Source organism: Nelumbo nucifera, chromosome 5 (assembly GCF_055504915.1).
Source record: "Nelumbo nucifera cultivar China Antique chromosome 5, China Antique-T2T, whole genome shotgun sequence".
In the NCBI taxonomy this organism is placed as follows: Eukaryota; Viridiplantae; Streptophyta; class Magnoliopsida; order Proteales; family Nelumbonaceae; genus Nelumbo; species Nelumbo nucifera.
Window position 1 is genome coordinate 4,550,536 of NC_142653.1, and position 18,264 is coordinate 4,568,799.

Consider the following 18,264-nt stretch of genomic DNA (forward strand, 5'->3'; position numbering starts at 1 on the left):
TGTGCTGTGGGGGTGGGAGGGGGGACAGATTTAAACTCCATTTTCATTGAATAATATCCACCAAAAATAACACCGACAGGAGGACAGTGATGGACTTAAATTCAAGGGTTTGGGTTTTATTATGATGCTGAAAAGATATGATACCTCAAAACTTATAACTAATCAAAAGATATTGTAAAAGCATTCTAAATGTACTACAAGTGTTTTTACATCCGAACCTATCTCCTCCTGAATGACAAAAAGATATTCTAAATGCCCATCTATATAATGTGCCATGAGAAATCTGATCTAGTCACAATAAATATTATGACCTTGTATTGGGAACATCTCTCGTATTCTTCATATGTTGTGGGAGAATTGAGATGTGCTCCTTACAGCCACATCCCACCATATATTAGAAACATCTCTAGCGTGACGAGATCTGTTCCTCACAGGCACATCCACCACGCATTGGGAACATCTATAAATATTCATTAATAAGTATGGGAGATGTTCCCAATGTATGGTAGGATGTGTGTGTAAGGTGCCAGGTGTGAGGAGCAGATTCTGTCTCATCTCTAGTTCTATGAATAATAATAATAATAATAATAATAATAATACAATTACGGGAAATATTTTTGATATACAGTCAGAATATACTACGAGGTCGATGTAAGGAGCAGACCTGAACTCACTGTAGGAACAAGTTGTAGAGTTCAAATCAGCCTCCCACAAGATTGCCCCCTACAACGTCCCAGAGCACATCTCCATTGTGTATTGGGAACATCTCCTGATGATAATATCATCATTTTTTTATATTATCATCAGGAAATGTTTTCAACACAGGCAGGAATGTGGTATGGGACATTGTAGGGGCAATGTTGTGGGAGTCTGATTTGATCTCCATCCGAGCCCTCATAAAAGTTGTAACCAATTGGGTAAATTTTTCATCAAAATTCAAGGGGAAGCTTTTTAGCGTGTTTTCCATAACATATTTTTCTGACATCATAGATATTTCTAAATTCAAACATCAGTTTTAACTGATTCTTAGTTTTTGTCACCACTGTCCGTATTTCATGTACAACTGCTACGACTACGGTGGCATGAGATGTGTACTCTTCTTGTTGGAGGATTGGTACTTCAATCCATTCGCGATTTTTCCTGCTATTTTTTACCAGGGGATCAAGGATTTTCTTGAGCTACACTACTGACTACTGAGGATAATTGAGCATGTGACGCAATAGTAACAGTCGTCCCTTTCATTCAGTACACTTTTGGTCCCGGAGAGACAACTTGTAAGGGTGCATAATTGAGCTGCTGGCCTACCATACGAAAAGGGAAGATAATTGAGCTGCATGATATCATATCTTTGCTATATAATCCCAATACTTGATTACCTAACCTATTTTTTTTTTTATATATATAATCATCTCGCGTGCATTGTATGGGTTAGAAATGGAGTTTTCAGTTAATTTTATATCCACATCATTGTTATTAGAAATTAAAAGCAAAGACCAAATGATTGATATACTGAACAAACAGAATGACAAAACAATAGTCATAATTCATATAGTCAATTCGGACCTGATCATACATAGTTAGAATAAGGCTCAAGGCTTAAATGATGATGATGGTGACGACCATTGGTTACAAATGGGTGTGTTAGGTTAAGAATTACAAACCATCATCTATCTTGTTGGTTGAAAATTAATATAAACAAAATAAATAATTTTTTACATTTAATCCTGCAGATATATACTTCCATGTGTTTCATGTTATTTTTGTCTACAATTATCACATACCTGATTCTTGACTCTTGATTCTGATATACGTTCTATGGAGAAGATGAGAATCTAAAACATCATATTCAGTCAAAGGAGAACGTTGCTGCACGGAATTCACACTGTTCCTTTGGTCTCTAGCAATTTGCTTTCCAAATCTCCTGTTGGTTAAAAAAAAAAAGTATGCACCACAATTTGTTCAAGATAATAAACGTCTAGCACCGTTTTGGAGAGGGAGGGCATAAGGATTATTTATAGCCTTGGAGGTGCCCAAAGGGTGTAATTGGAATATTTATTCTTTTCTGATTTAATTTGTGGTCAAGACTAGAAAGATTTTTTGGAATTATAAGAAGGTCTAATGACATATTTGCAATGCACAACCCTTCGTGCAAAATCATGGTTTTTAAAAACGAACAGATGATCGAACTGGTCAGGGGTCCAGTTACCGGTTTGAACGGTCCGACCGTTTGACTTGAACGGTTGGCCCGTTCTAACAAAAAAATTTAAAAATTTGAAAAACGGTCAAAATGGTTCGAACAGTTAACCAGCTGGTTCAGCAGTTTGCTTACCAAAATCAACGGTTTTGAAGGAAAAAACAATTTTGGAGGAAAACGGAACCAGTCAGGTGATCGGTTCCCAATTTTTCTAGTCAGACCGTCTGGTCCGGTCCTGTTTTGAAAACAGTGTGCAAAATTTAACAAGTTAAAAATATTGAATATCATGTCTATTTTCGACTGGACAATGTGTGATGCACGGATGTTGTTAAGAGAAATCAATGCAAAAGAAAATCTTATGATGTGGAATGGCTTAGTCCTATGTCGCTTTATATATGTTTCATGCACCGATTAATATTTTAGGAAAATCTATGATACGGGAAAGATATGGTATGGAAAGAGTTTTGACCAATCAAAATCCACCCATGAATTTTGATAAATAACACATAATTGACTATCACGTTTATGATACCAGTTGATTGGTCAAAAAAATTTTACATATGATATTTTTCCCATATCATAGTCGAACCCTTTTTATTAATACATTTTGCTTATTTTAAATTTTAAACTTTAAACTTTTTTGCCCACTCCTACCTAATTTATATAAAATTTTAAATTAGAGCCAACCTCCCATATTTAAAGCACGTTAACTCGTATTTGATTCGTATTAATTTGCACATTAATTGTCATATTTAAATTTTTCCACACTATATTTAAAGCCCTAACTCCCTTATTTAAAACAAAGTAGCTTATATTTAATTCACGTTAACTTGTTGCAAGATGTCAACTAGCTGGTTGGTAAGGCTTATGCAGGTTGTTGCAAGGGATCAAATCTCACCTGCACCAGGGTTGGGAGGTCATGGGTTGGGGTATCGATTGGATTGGTGGTCCAATCTGATCCGGTCCAATGTGAGTCCGTTACAAATGGATCAGGTCCAAATCCAATCTAATAAATAATTTGGACTATTTTGGACCGGTCCAATTCAATGTTTAGATCATCCAATTTGTTTAAATTCATTTTAATTTATATTAGTTTTAACTCAAACCTGGTCCATTGACACCTATATTCTTATCTTATATTAATGGACCGGATATTGGCTTACTCTAACCAAATCTAATATAAATTTATTACGGACTGACCAGGTCCGGTCCAATCTAATAAATATTTTGGATTGGATTGGTTCAATCCACTATGTCTTTTTGGTCTGTCAAATCCATCCAAATTGGTTTTGGACTGGATGGGTCCATTGATACGCTTAGTCATGGGTTGGGGATGGGCTACCCCCTCCTCCCCACTTTATGTATTTATACTTTATTTATAGTAATTTGAGATGCATTTGTTGGATTTTTGTAAGTTCCTTTAGCATATCTAAAATCATGGTTTTTAAAACCGAACCGGTCAGGGGTCCGGTTACCGGTTCAAACAGTCCATCCATTCGATCCGAACGGCCGGCCCATTCTGGCAAAAAAATTAAAAAATTTAAAAAAAAAAAAGAAAAACGGTTTGAGCGGTTAACTAACCGATTCAATTTGCTGACCAAAATCAACGGTTTTGGGGAAAATGGAACCGGTCAAATCCCAATTTTTCCAGTCCAACCGTTTGGTCCAGTCCGGTTTTAAAAACCATGTCTAAAGTATCTCAATTATTTCATGGTATTCATGCTTATTTAAAGCTTATCCAAATAGACATTAAAATTGTAGGTTCAATAACTTCTTTATGGTGATGTTAAAATCACCTCATCCAAAATAAAAAATTAAAAATTATGACAACCAAGGGAGTATGACTTTGCCATCCATCTAAAAGCATTTGTACCAAGAAAAACAAAGTTTTTTTTTTTTCCAAAGCCTTCAAGCAATATCCACAATATATGCCAAATGGGCCTGCGTGTAATAGCGTAGGCCAATTGGGATAGTATCTCCAATTCGTGATAGCATCCCCAAAGGCCGAGGTCCCCAATTATATAATATGATAGTATCCTCCCGAGTTCAAATCAGCCCCCCACAAGATTGTCCCCCATAACGTCCCATAGTATATTCCTCTTGTGTATTAGGAACATCTCCCAATGATAATACTAGAAATGATGATATTATCATCGGGAGATGTTCCCAATATACAGTAGGGATGTACTGTAAGACGTTGTAGGAGACAATCTTATGGGGACTGATTTGATCTCGTATCTCCGAGCAATCTACAGTATATGCCAATTGGGCCTGTGTGTAATAGCGTAGGCCAATTGGGATTAGCGTCTCCTAATTGTGATATATCCCCCCAGGCCCAGGTCGTGATAGTATCTCCGAGCATTCCACAATATATGCCAATTGGGCCTATTCGTCCTCTACCCTAAAATTAAATCAACACTGGATTAAATTTAAACCCATGGATGGTAATCGGAAAATGTAGGTATCACTAGGAAACAAAGAATGTCACAGCAAGCTAATCATTTTAGTGATTTTTAGTAAAATTAAGTCAATTAAAATATCAATTTAAGCTATATGTGTATGGATAAGCTTTTGGTTTTGAGCTTTTCGGGCCAAAAAGTGCTTTGAATACTTGGTAAGAATTGCTTCTAATAATTATTTAAATGCAATACATTTTGAAGTCTTAAAAGCACAAAGCTTTTTTTTTCTAATCCCAAACTTTATTCCAGATGGATGGGTGGCCATCTAACAGCAGAAAAATCGAAGCATGTCAATACATGCAAAACTAACAAAAAAAATTATGTTTTGAGCTTTAAATGTGCGAATTCAAAAGCTTATCTCCAAACGCAGCCATAATCTAAGTATGGGCATTGTCTTTCAAAGTCTAATAGAGATTAACTAGAGTATGATTTCAGAATAATTGCAACACATGTGGTTATTAGTTATTACGAAATATATATTTTCAAGGTGGTGGCCTTGGTGAAATCATGTTGTATTCCAATACTGATGTTCATTGAAATCACTTATCAAGTTGCCATTGCCATGGCTGATGACTGAATGATGAATTCAGTTGTTCGGCGTTGTTTATGGTCATTATGTCATGCGTGTCCCAATTAATGCGGACTTGATTTATAAAACCTCAGTCCTCTCCCATCAATAAGCCTGATGTATTACGTTTGTTATCATTTTTTAAGGGTTTCATTATCATGCCACAAAGACATGATATCAGAAAAATTTACAGCCAAACACTAGTATCATAAAATAGGTGACTAATCAGATGGTTTTCATCAAAATTCGTAAGGTGATTTGGTTGGTCAAATGTCTACCAGTAATAGATTTTTCCTTTTTGTAATTAACCCCAAAATTTATTTCAAGTTGAGGGATGGGCCAGGGTAGATTTTATTAATAATCAAATCATTTTGTGATCAACATATAGCCTTATAAGTTATTGTGTGGTATATGCATGTGGTTTTTTTTTTTCTTTATGTGGGAGGGGAGGAGAAATGACCATGGTATAGCTGATTTTGTCGTGAGAATTATCATATTATTTTCATATTGTAAATTTGTATTTATGCATGTATATGTATTTCTAAATCTGCAAGATAAGCTTATAACCCAAACTCAACCGGATTGGATGGAGTTCAGATCTGCTGTGGGGTGCCCCACAACGTCCCACAGAACATCCCCGCTATATATTGGGAATATTTGCCAATGATAACATCATCATTTCTGATATTATCATCGGGAGATATTCCTAATACATGGCAGAGATGTGCTGTGGGACGTTGTGGGGCATCCCCTTGTGGGGTGCAGATCTGAACTTGATTGGATGAGAGTTAGCAGTCTATCAAGGTTTTAAACTTTAAATGCATTGGTTCGGGTTGTGGCTGACCTCAACCAAGATGGAATGAGCTCCCCACAAAGCTTGCCCTACAACCATTTCTCTCGTGATGGTCACGGGAGATGTTCCCATGCATGGGGAGATGGGATGTAGGGTGCGCACTCTGGGGAGCTCATCCAACTTCACTTGAGTTGCATTCCTATCAGTTGAATGATTAATCTCCTACACTTGATGCTTCACACTAAAATCTATATTTATTCTATTTAGGGCTGTTCACGGGTCGGGTTGGGTCAGTTTACTACAGTTTTTCCAATTGACCCGACCTGGTCGGGTTACCTGACATAGAAACCGTAACCGACCCAGTGTTAAGCAAAACCGACCTGGTCGGTTTGAGTCGGGTTGGGTCGGTTTGGGTCGGTTTCGGTTCTAAGTTCATCCCTGTGATAAAATCTTGCTAATTTTAAAAACAGTCATAAATTAAACATCATTTCAGCCATCTCCTATGATTAAATTTAAATGAAAAGTTAATCACAAAAGTTGTTCATTAATCACTATTCACTAATCCAAAGTTTCTTGCAACCATTAAAAAACTAGGTGGCCTAATGGGCTTTGGAACTTCATGTTTGAACTAGGAACTAAGTCGGTTCAATTCGGGTCAGTTTCGGTTTTCTTGTGTGTAAACCGAAACCGACCTGAATCATCGGTTTAAGAATTTGTACAACCCGAAAACCGACCCGTGTTGATGAAAACCCGACCGACTCGGGTTGGGTCGGTCCGGGTTGGTCAGTTTGGTCGGGTTGGGCCTTCTTATGAACAACTCTAATTCTATTTTATCTATACTATATAAAAGTGTGGATGTAATGTGAAATTTTTTTGGACTAAAATTACCCCCTATTTATTTGTTTGAGAAAGGGTATGAAAGACATTTTATTATAGTTTTAATGGCTATTAAAATGCCTATATTTGTATATTTATTCCATCTCTAATTATAAGGGTTGAAAATGTAACATAATTTATTAGTTTATTACTTTTCCACCTCATGTAACCCCCTCTCATCAAGTCTTATACTTAAAGTATTAAATCCCATTTTCTCTTATTAAATTATATATTGTAATTATTTTCCACTAATAAATGTTATATCTATGCCAATAGTTTTAACAATATAATCTCATATATTTTAAAACTGACTAAAAAACAAAACCATTTTTTATGGAAGTGGTGGCTAAGCAATTCAACCATCAGAATCAAATTGATCAACCCATGAAGTCATAGTAAGGTAATAAGCTTTTTAAAATAAAAATAAATATAGAAAATTACAAAAAAATATATATATAGAAAAAATTAGAACTAGCTAAAGATGAAATGTAAAAAATAATAATATTAGTTCAACTTTTGAGTTAAATGTGTTAACCTTTAATTTCAGAAATTAATAAAATATAAAAATATAAAAATGAAAAATACATAAGATTTTCAAAAAAGCATTTAAGCACATGTATAATATCATATATTTATCATATTAAACAAGAAGTACGTGTGATATATCTGAATTATTTTTACACACAAAAATATAAAAAAATTGTAGAAAAAATTAAGCATGTCTATAATTCTATATTTACACTACTACTAAAAATATGAATAAAATTATGAAACTTTCTTTTGACTAAAATACTCATTTTTTGAATTTAGTTCCTATTTAATTGTAAGGTTTAAATTATAAATTAAACTACTATTTTTCACCTCATTTAATTCCCTCTATTTAAATCTTATATTTTTGATAAATGAACTAAAAAAAGATGCACAAAAAAAGATAAAAATATTAGAAAAAGAAGAGTCTAGGTAAGCAGGTGGGCTTGTCAATGATACTTGAAACTTCATAGCTCGATCTGATTATCACATATTTAGATGATGTATTTATGTAATCATATTTGGATTTTACAATCTGCATATGATTAATAATAAACAATATAAAAATGAAATAAAAAATACATAAAATTTATAGAAAATTTTGGATATATTATTACTATCATTGTCATCATATAGAATTGCTATGTGCAAAGCACGTGAACGCTTACTACTGCTATTAAAAGTGTGAATGAGAGTGTAAAATTTTCATTTGATTAAAATGTCCAAATTTTTAAATTTGGTCCCTCTGTAATTGTGAAGACAAGAATATAATTTGGGCAATCACTTTTTTTATCGTGCAAATCCCTTTCACTAAGTTTTATATTTAGGCTTCGTTTGTTTTCTCTTTGGCCATTTTCCTGAGTAAGTATTTCCCAGCAAGCACTTACCCATGAGTGAATTTACCTGTGTTTTTATTGTCCCAACAAGTGATACTATGATCATTTACATTGAAAAAAAAAGAGAGTTAAAATGGACAATATTGTCCCATCATGTGTTGACAACTTTCCCTCCAAGTGGAAAAGTTATTTATCCACCTAGGAGACCCAAGGAAATTGACTTTTTCATGGATCCCACATGAATCTACAAAATGAACATGGAAAAATCAGACAATGGGAACCACAATCCCATTGATCGATCTTCCCCCCTTGAGAATCCGAGAAACGAGTGGGACTTTGAAGTATTAACTCCCATTAACATTTATTGAACCCTTTCTTGACTAGAATACCCTTGTTTTTGAATTTGATACATCTCTAATTGTAAAGTCACAAAATGTAATTTGAACTAGTACATTTCCCCTCATTTAATTCCCTATCAATAAGTTTTATATTTAGGGCATTAACTCCCATTCTTTCATTGAATCCTATGTTAATTAACCATATTAAAAAATAAGTGTGATAAAAAAATACTTAATTTAATTGATGATAGAAATAAAACACAAACTTGAAGCCAACCAAAAAATGAAGTTATTTTCCTATTTGGTGGCGAGTGAACATTTCAAGCCTCGTTTGGTTTGTAGGAATAGGGGTCCGGAATCAAAATCATAATGGGCTATTTGATTCCCTCTTTGGTTGGGCTGAATCGGAACCCCATTCCCATTCATGATGGAATGGTATTCCCCCATTCAAGGGAATGGCCATTCCTTGCCCCTCCCTTGGGAATGAACTCTCATTCCAATTTGCATTCTCATTCTTGTCTAAACCAAACAGATTATGGGAATTAGACCATTCCGATCTCGATTCCGACTGCAAACCATTCCGATCTCGATTCCAACAACAACAACAATAATAATAGATGAAAATACACAAAAGTATAAAAATACAAAAAAAAATGTGGAAAACATTTGGGTACTTCTCTAATATCATTATATTTATCATATTAAACAAAAATAAGTGTGATAAAAAAAAATAATTTTTATAAATATAGAAATATAAAATAATTGTAGAAAATTTTAAAAACATATTATGTACTATCATCATCATCATCATTACCACCATTAAAATTTGTCATGTGAAAAGCACATGCATACTCACCAGTGTACTAAAACGTGATATACACTAACCAATAAAAATTCATCAAACTTTCAAAAAAAATATGAGAATTCATCACGAAAAAAAATAAGAATGATCACATAATTACGCTAGGGAATAGAGTCAATGATGTCAAGTTACCAAGTTCATAACTAACTGGGTAGTCTGGGTTATTAATTTTTCAAATCTATCATTGCTTATAATTCAAATTTGGGCAACATTTTATGCACGTCCAAACCTGCTCCTCACAGAGCACTCTTCACATTTATCTTACGATACATCCCAACCACACATCAAGAACACCCATATTTGTATGCTATTATTTATGGGGAGATATTCCCAGTACATGATGAAATGTGCTGCAAGGTTGGTGTGAGTAGCAAATCCCGATTCCACTTATACTAACGTGTTTTTATGCCATTTCAGCGGACATGGAATTGTGGTCATTAATTTCAAAAGCTGTAATTAAAAGCTTTATCATGAGTTGTTGTTGCCATATTTTGCGCAACAGGATTAGTATTAATGAAATAGCTACATACAAGAGATATCTTTCAACTCACTGAATTGGTCCCCACGGCATTTGCATTTGTGATCAGGAACATCTCCAACAAATAGTACAAATACAAAGATATTCCCAATGTGTGATTACAAGAACTGTGAAGACCAATTCCATGAGGATGAAATCCAAAAACTCTAACTAAGAAAGATCGGTTTCTATTTCCATTTTTTTAGCAATGCTAAGGAGACCTTCTTTGCCTCTCTTGACCTGGTCAACATTGAGAATCACCCAAAAAAATAAAATACCTTTGCTTTGCATGCATGTGCTTTTATAAGCTACATTCATGTCTGAGATTTTGTTTTTCAAAATGAACAGGGTGGATGCATCTTACTAGCTGATCCATTTCGGCAATGGGAATATTTATCCTTTATTGATCACTTGTCCTTTACATCTGCACTCCATATGCACATCCCAAGAATTGAGAACATCTCCCGAAATTGTCAGTGGGATATATTCCCAATACACAGTTGGGATATGCTGTGGGGTGTTTGTGTGCGCCCTCTATGGGGCACAGATGTGAATTCCACCCCTCCATCTTGGATCAAATGTTGTGAGAATTTTGATAAATAGTTGTTTCTCTTTTCATCTATACCATTATATAAAACAAAGCGGTTCCTTACCTCTTTCATGCATTCTTTTTAATTCCCTCTTATTTTCCCTTTTTCTTTCCTAATCCTTCCTTAATGCCACGTCAACATCCCTCTTTTCTCATTATTCTCTTTCTTTTCTAATTTTTTATTAATAACTTATTCTCATTAAATCGCATCTAAAAACATCTCCCTTTTTCCAAAATTCCCCTTGAACTATCTCCCTTACCTAAAACTTTTTTATAAAACCTCTCTCAAGTACTATCTCACATCCCCATTATAATCTCTCTCTCTCTCCATCGTTATGCCCATTCCCTCATCTCTCTTTCTCCCACTTTCTCTAAAATTCTTCCCTCTCTCTCTTAGATCAATTATCTTTTAATAAATATAACTAATTATTATATTGAGTGATATAATTTACTTAACAGAATTCAATTAAGTAAATTGGTTAATTTATTAAATTTAATTTAATTGACAACCTAAATTGAATTAATGCTTGGGTTGGAATTAGTTTGGTTTTGCCCAATTGAAAATGTAACAAAGGTCTTTCAATTGGGATTTTGTTTAACAAAATCTTGTATATTACACGGCCCTCACTAGATTAGATATATCAATTTAATTAATATAGTTTAATTAGCTATGTTAATATAGTTTATATGGGAGTAAAAACACTTGGATTTATTATATCCATGCGTAACAGTGAATAAACGCTTGGCTGTTTGTGGAAGCTTCAAAAAATAACTTCTACAAATAGCTGACACACACATAAACCAAAGTTTACTTTTTACATTTTCGATGTATGCAGAAGAGCAAGAGAGAGAAAATGCTGAAATGGCGCCTATGTGGCACCATCAATAAACATTTATTGAATATACGTAAACAATACCAAACATCACCTTAGTTTAGACGATTGAAGATTAAAAACAAAAAAACTTTGATATTAATAAAAGCTTGCCCTATTTCGTTAATAAATAAATTATCCTAGATTAATTGTTAGTAAGCATATGGGTTCCATTTCTATTGTAATAAATTAATTAATTGATTATCTTTCATTAATCCACCATATATCCAAATATTTTTATTAGGTAAAATACTGTTTTTTGTGGGGAAATGATAATAGTGATTACATTTCTTTTTAATTCTTTATATCATTGATTTTAAGTATTTATGTCACATGGGCCCCACACATTAATACAAACATACTCACCGATCTCATTCAAAAAGTGTAAAATACAAAAACCTCCCCTATAGTTTCATTTCAACAAATACCTCCCCTGAACTTTTAACAAAAACCTCCCTTCTATCATTGTCCCAGACGAAAAACGTTAGATTGATGCACCGGCTTTTTCCAAATATCCATTCTACCCTTTTATAAACTAATTTACATACAAAATTACTGAAATAATCCCATTTTAACTCAACAAAAACCTCTTTTAACGATCATTTCGGTAATTTTACATTAAAAATTACTGAAATATGTTTTTTTTGTTGAGTTAAAATGGGATTATTTTACATACAAAATTACTGAAATATATTTTTTTGTTGAGTTAAAATGAGATTATTTCAGTAATTTTGTATGTAAAATAATTTATAAAAGGGTAGAATGGATATTTGGCAAAAATTGGTGCATCAATCTAACATTTTCCATCTGGGATAGTGACAGAAGGGAGGTTTTTGTTGAGTTGCTCAAAAGTTTAGGAGAGGTATTTGTTAAAATGAAACTATAGGGGAGGTTTTTGTATTATACCCCATTCAAAACTGGCCTAGGCTTTGAGCGCCAATCAAATTGCATCACATGCAACATATAGTATATGTTTGGCATCGATGCTGGTGCTTATGTGTGGAATGGAAGAGAAAACAATGTTTTTTTTTTTAATTTTTTGTTTGGAAATGTTGCTGCCAGGTAGGATGCTTACTAGGGCAACAACAGCACCTTTTGTCTGGTACCAGTGTTCCATATCTGTTTTCAGCACTGTTACCCATAAGTCCACATCATTGTCACATCATGTCCTCGATGGCAACAACAAACTCTAAATTGAGAAAACGTCGAATTCAACGTTTCCCTAGACCATGCCTTCTCGATTTTGGAACACCATTTTTTAGGGAAAAACGGTTCCAAACATGTTAACGTTTTTTGGAGCAACGATTTTTCCAACGTGGCGCTGATGTGTCACCGTTTTCTAGAGCAACAACACCGGTTCCAAACACCGCCATAGTTAACAAAGTACTATAACAAACTGATCGGTGTTTCCAACTTGGTTAGACTATGCGTGGTTGGACCATTTGGACCGTGACTTATACTTCTAGTGTTTCTTTTTTTTTTATAGATTGATAGAAGTTTTTTTTGGTATTGATAGATCGACAGAAGTTGATCTTCTACCAATTCTAACCAAATAAATTAAAAGCAGGAAGAAAATTACCAAGGTCATCTCCCTTATATAGATGATTTTGAGAGGTCATTTGTGAATGAGTGCGAAAATAATTTGTCCTCAATGTCATATCTCTAGATTACCAAAAAAGGATAAATTGTTGAAATCTCCCTTGAATTTTCTGGTTGTTGTTAAAACCTCCCTTAAAATTTGATAATTGTAATCACCTCCCATGATCTCTTTGACATAGTTGCAAGTAGACCCCTTCTTGTAGAATCTTCTAAAAAGTGGCATAAAATGTCTAAAATATCCATGGGGTTGCTTTGACAAAAAATGTTTATTTTTCAAATCTTCCCTTCATATGAATCATATCCCAAACCCTTCCAATCTCTTTTTTTGAAATTGATTTATTTTTCAAATTTTCCCATCATGTTAACCACTCAAAGGGCAGCAACTTTAAATTCTCTTGGTTTTATTATTCATAAAGTTTGTATTCTTTTTCAGTAAAAACAATACTTGGACATTTTCATGCCCTTTTTAAGAAAATTCTATCAAAAGGGATCTACTTGCAACTATACCAAAAAATTCAAAAGAAATGATTACAATAACTAAACTTCTGGAAAAATTTCAACAACGGTCAAAAACTTCGGTTCACTAATTTATTTTTATACTTTCTTTGCTAATTCAAGTGTTGCTAAAGTTTGCGGATTAGTTATAACACAGATATGTATTGCATTTTTGGTTTTAAAATATTGATTGATTCAGTATTTTGTCTTGTCTATATATTTTCAAAGACGGGCCCAAGCACCAACTTTTTTATGGACTTGTATATTTATCTCCATCCATAAAATCTGAACAATATCTCATAACATCTACATCGAATCAGCATCTTAGTTCCTTTTTCCAAAAGAAAGAAGCAAATCCTAGCCATGTTTTTTTAAAACGAATCAGTGATCAAATCGGTCAGGGGTTCGGTTATCGGTTCAAACGGTTTGACCGTTTGGCCTGAATGACTGGCCCATTCTGATAAAAAAATAAAAAATTGGAAAACAATCAAAACCGTTCGAATGGTTAACCAGCTGGTTCTATGGTTTGTTGACCAAAATCAATGGTTTTGGGGAAAAAAACGGTTTTGGAGGAAACGGAACTCTCAGTTTTCCCGGTCTGACCATCCGGTTCGTTCCAGTTTTGAAAACCATCACCCTAGCTCCTTTGTTACACCCTCTCACCTATTATTTTGTCACACATTTGGTGCTCCATATATGGGACTACACAACGGGAGTAGCTCATCCTCCATCCCCTTTAACCCCCCAATCCAGGTGGCAGTGGGATTTGATCCTAGGTATATCTGGTACCACGAGTCAATGATCCTTTCAATTGAGACACCATCAGCTGATTTATCATACAGTTATTCCCAATCCGTTGTGTTTAGTTGCAGTGCATTCTTATTTGCACGAATGCAAATTTTGGTTTAATTTTGTTTTGAGTTTTATTTTATTCTGATTCAAGTTTTACTTTATTTCATTTATAATGCAATTAATCAAAACAAGGTAAATTTTGAAACAAAAATAAATCAAAATTTGCACCTAATTAATCATTTTCATTATCATAATTTTGCATCACTGCAAATAAATTTGTATTGCAACCAAATGCAGCTTAAGCAACACAAGGTAAGCACATTCCTCATTCCCTTTTAATTCATTGTGTATGCAACCGATGATTGTCATTGCTGACTTACGCTTGCAAAAGAATTCTTTTCTTCTAATTTGATCATGTTGCAATAGAAATTCTCCTTTGTAAAGCAAATAATATCTTCAGTTCATTGATCATTTTTTCTTTCATGCTGCCCTTCCACCTGACTATATGCGTCTATAAGTTGAATATTGCTCGTCCTTCATCGAAGGAGTGAAGAACTGAAGATAAACGGTAAACCCAATGATCGAGGCCCAAGGGGACTGATGAGAATCTAGCAATGGAATTAATATAATTTAACGCTTGTCTTTTTTGAAACGGAGTGAAGATAAACTCATTAGTCGAAGGGATTAGTGAGAAAAGTTTTGAGTGAGAGAATTTGCAATAATTTTAAGATCCTCTCTATTCGATTTTTTTTTTCATAGATGGACTTAACTTTTTCAAATTAATCAGTTATTATCTCAACCCTTTTAACGGTGGATATTTCATTATCTATTCCTTAATTTTAAGTTGTTTTAAGGGAAAATCTATGATGCGGAAAATATATGGTATGGAAAGAGTTTTGACCAATCAAAACCCACCCGTGAATTTTGATAAATAACACCTGATTGGCTACCGCGTTTATGATTCCAATTAACTTTGTCAGAAAATTTTCAGATATCATATCTTTTCCGTATCATAGTCGAACCCTGATATAAATGGTTAAGAAAATGAGTTTTTAAGGTTGTTTAATTGCCAATCAGTTCGGATCTCCTACACTTACCTTAGACTAAAGTGTACACTAATTAGACATGTTCATGGGCCGGGCCGGGCTTTCACTCTGTATTAACAGATTTTTCTAAGGCCCGAGCCTGAGCCCGGCCCTCATAAAAAGCCCGAAGCCCTAGCCTGGGCCCGAACTCGAAATTTAGCCCATGTTGTTACTACTATTGAAGCGACTGAATAGAGAGAGAGAAATAAATTATAAATAAAAATAATAAAAAATGTATATATTAAATTATAAATATATATATATTTCAATAAATATTACATTATTTATATATTTTATATAATATATAAAATACATATTATGTATTTTATAAAATATATAATGCTGAGTCGGGCTAGGCTGGGCTCAGGCCAGGCTTTTTTGACAAATCCTGAGCCCGGCCCGAAACATAGTCGGGCTTACTGTATTAGGCCTGAGGTCAGGGCCACGGGCCTAATTACATGACCAAGCCCGACCAGGGTGCGGGCCGGGCCATCAGGCTACCCGACCCATGAACAGGTCTAATACTAATTAATCAATGTAAATTCATGTGAGACAACGACTTTGGTTGGTCTCAAATCCTATCTCACTATACCTAGTTATAAATAATATAAGTAGGAGATTGAATGATTGTGGGTCATATATATTTTATGATTGGGGTGGGGCATTGTCATTGGTTTCATAACCTGTTATATAAATATTGTGTTCAGCTAATCCAGTTTGAATAAGGCACAAAGTTGTAAGCATTTTCAATGAATATTTGGAAAAATTTTCTACTCCTATCCCTTAAAAATACCCCTAGGCCTATCATTGAAAAATATTAAAAACCACTTTTGACAATTAAAATATTTATCAAGTGCTTACTATATTGTGCCTATTATGTCTAATCCCCATCTAATCTATTATTTGTAAAAAGATGAAAGTAGAGTGCATACCCAGTTTGCTAAGCAATGTTCATCTAATACGAGATGCTTGTCTACAAAGTAATTTTTAGGCTGTGTTTGTTTTTAGTGTAAATATGGACCAATGTAAAACTCCATTCCTAAATCGTATTTTCATGCATTTGTTTTCGGAGTAAGTTCTACATAAAAATTTGATGTTAAACCTTACGCACGGTTAAATTTCACATCGATAATCGATGTAAACACTAAATCAATTTTCACACTTTACATTGATTGCCACACTTTAAAAAGTTCCAATGGTTCACTCATTTTAAAACTCATCGGTGTTGAACTCCATCAATATACTTTAATGTATTTTTACATCAATTACTGTTTACACCAAAGGCAAACACAACCTTAGTGATTGTGTGGATGTGTGTGTACACATACATACATACTTGGATGATTAACTCATTAGTATTTTTGTTAGTTAAAAATATAAAAACATTAAAATTGTAAAACCATGATTCCTTTAGAAATTATGTACAACTTGGTTTTCAAAATAAAACAACTTCTATTTATAATTTTCTTTTGAATTTTCCGATGGTTCAATTCAATATCTTAATGTAATATGGGAGATGTCCATTGACTTGAGTAATGGAAGAGTATACACACTGAAATACTAGTCCATGAAAGAGTTTGTGAAACATGTGCTAAGCTTGAAAATATTGAAGCTTGAATATGACCAAGGGAGGGCTCGAAGCTTTGGCCCTGTTATTATTTGGTGGTACTCTTGAAAGTACTTTTTTTACTTTCAAAAGTATGAAAGTACGAAAAGTACCGGAACATTTTTGTTTGGGTGTTTTTTTTTTTTTTTAAAAAAAAACATGAAATAAAAGTACAAAAAATAAGAAAAGTATAAAATCAGTTTTTGATACTTCGTATTTTTTGGTCCTTTAACATATTTTATACTTTATAAAATGTGTGTATCAACCATATGCGTGATACTTATACACTCCACCATTTAGTAGCATATACAACTATCATATGGAAATATAGGCACATTAATGTATTCAATGACACATGACATGTCGTGTGGCATGCAACACCGTTAACTTACCTTCAAATGCCATGTGATATTCATCTATATTGCCACGCGGTATATAATACCATTAATTCACCATCGAATGTCATGTGGCATGCATATAACATCTATATGTCAATGATCCATATTCAAATGCCATGCGACATTCATACATGATGTCAGGTAGTGCCCTATATTATTGATTTACATTTAGATACCACATGGCATACACACATATAAAATATTTTATTGTATCAAAGTGCCATCATTTATTTTTACTTTGAAGAATTTTCATCCAAATGATTTTTAAAATAAAAATAGAAAACCAATAATATATTTTGTACTTTGTACTTTGATGTTATTTAAAGTACAAAGCACGGAGTACCAACAAATAGGATCAAACGATAAAAGAAGGAAAAAAAAAAGAAAAGAACTAGTGAGAATTTTCTACAATTGCCCCATTCTCTATAGTTTCTTAAGATTCGTGAGATTGTCTAGATGGTTTTACCGTGGTAACCCTTGAATGGTGAGAGGAATTCAGATTCAATGGGATCATTCATCAATTCACGCACATGTCTATGTTTATGGCGAAAAGGAAATATGGGCAATTACTATTTTACCCCACTCTTATGGTGAGACCGGATCTACTCCTCACACTTGGTGCCTCTCAGGCGCCTCACACATCTTACATCTCCTGTAATTAATAGTTATTATTCATGGGAGATGTTCCCAATCCACAGTGGATGTGCCTGTGAGGCGCCCATTTGTGAGGAGCAGATCCCACACTCAACATCATTGGCAACAGTGAGACCGTATCTATTCCTCACGTAGGGCGCCTCACACGCACATCCTATCATCAATTGAAAACATCTCCCGTACTTATAAGTTATTTTTCATAA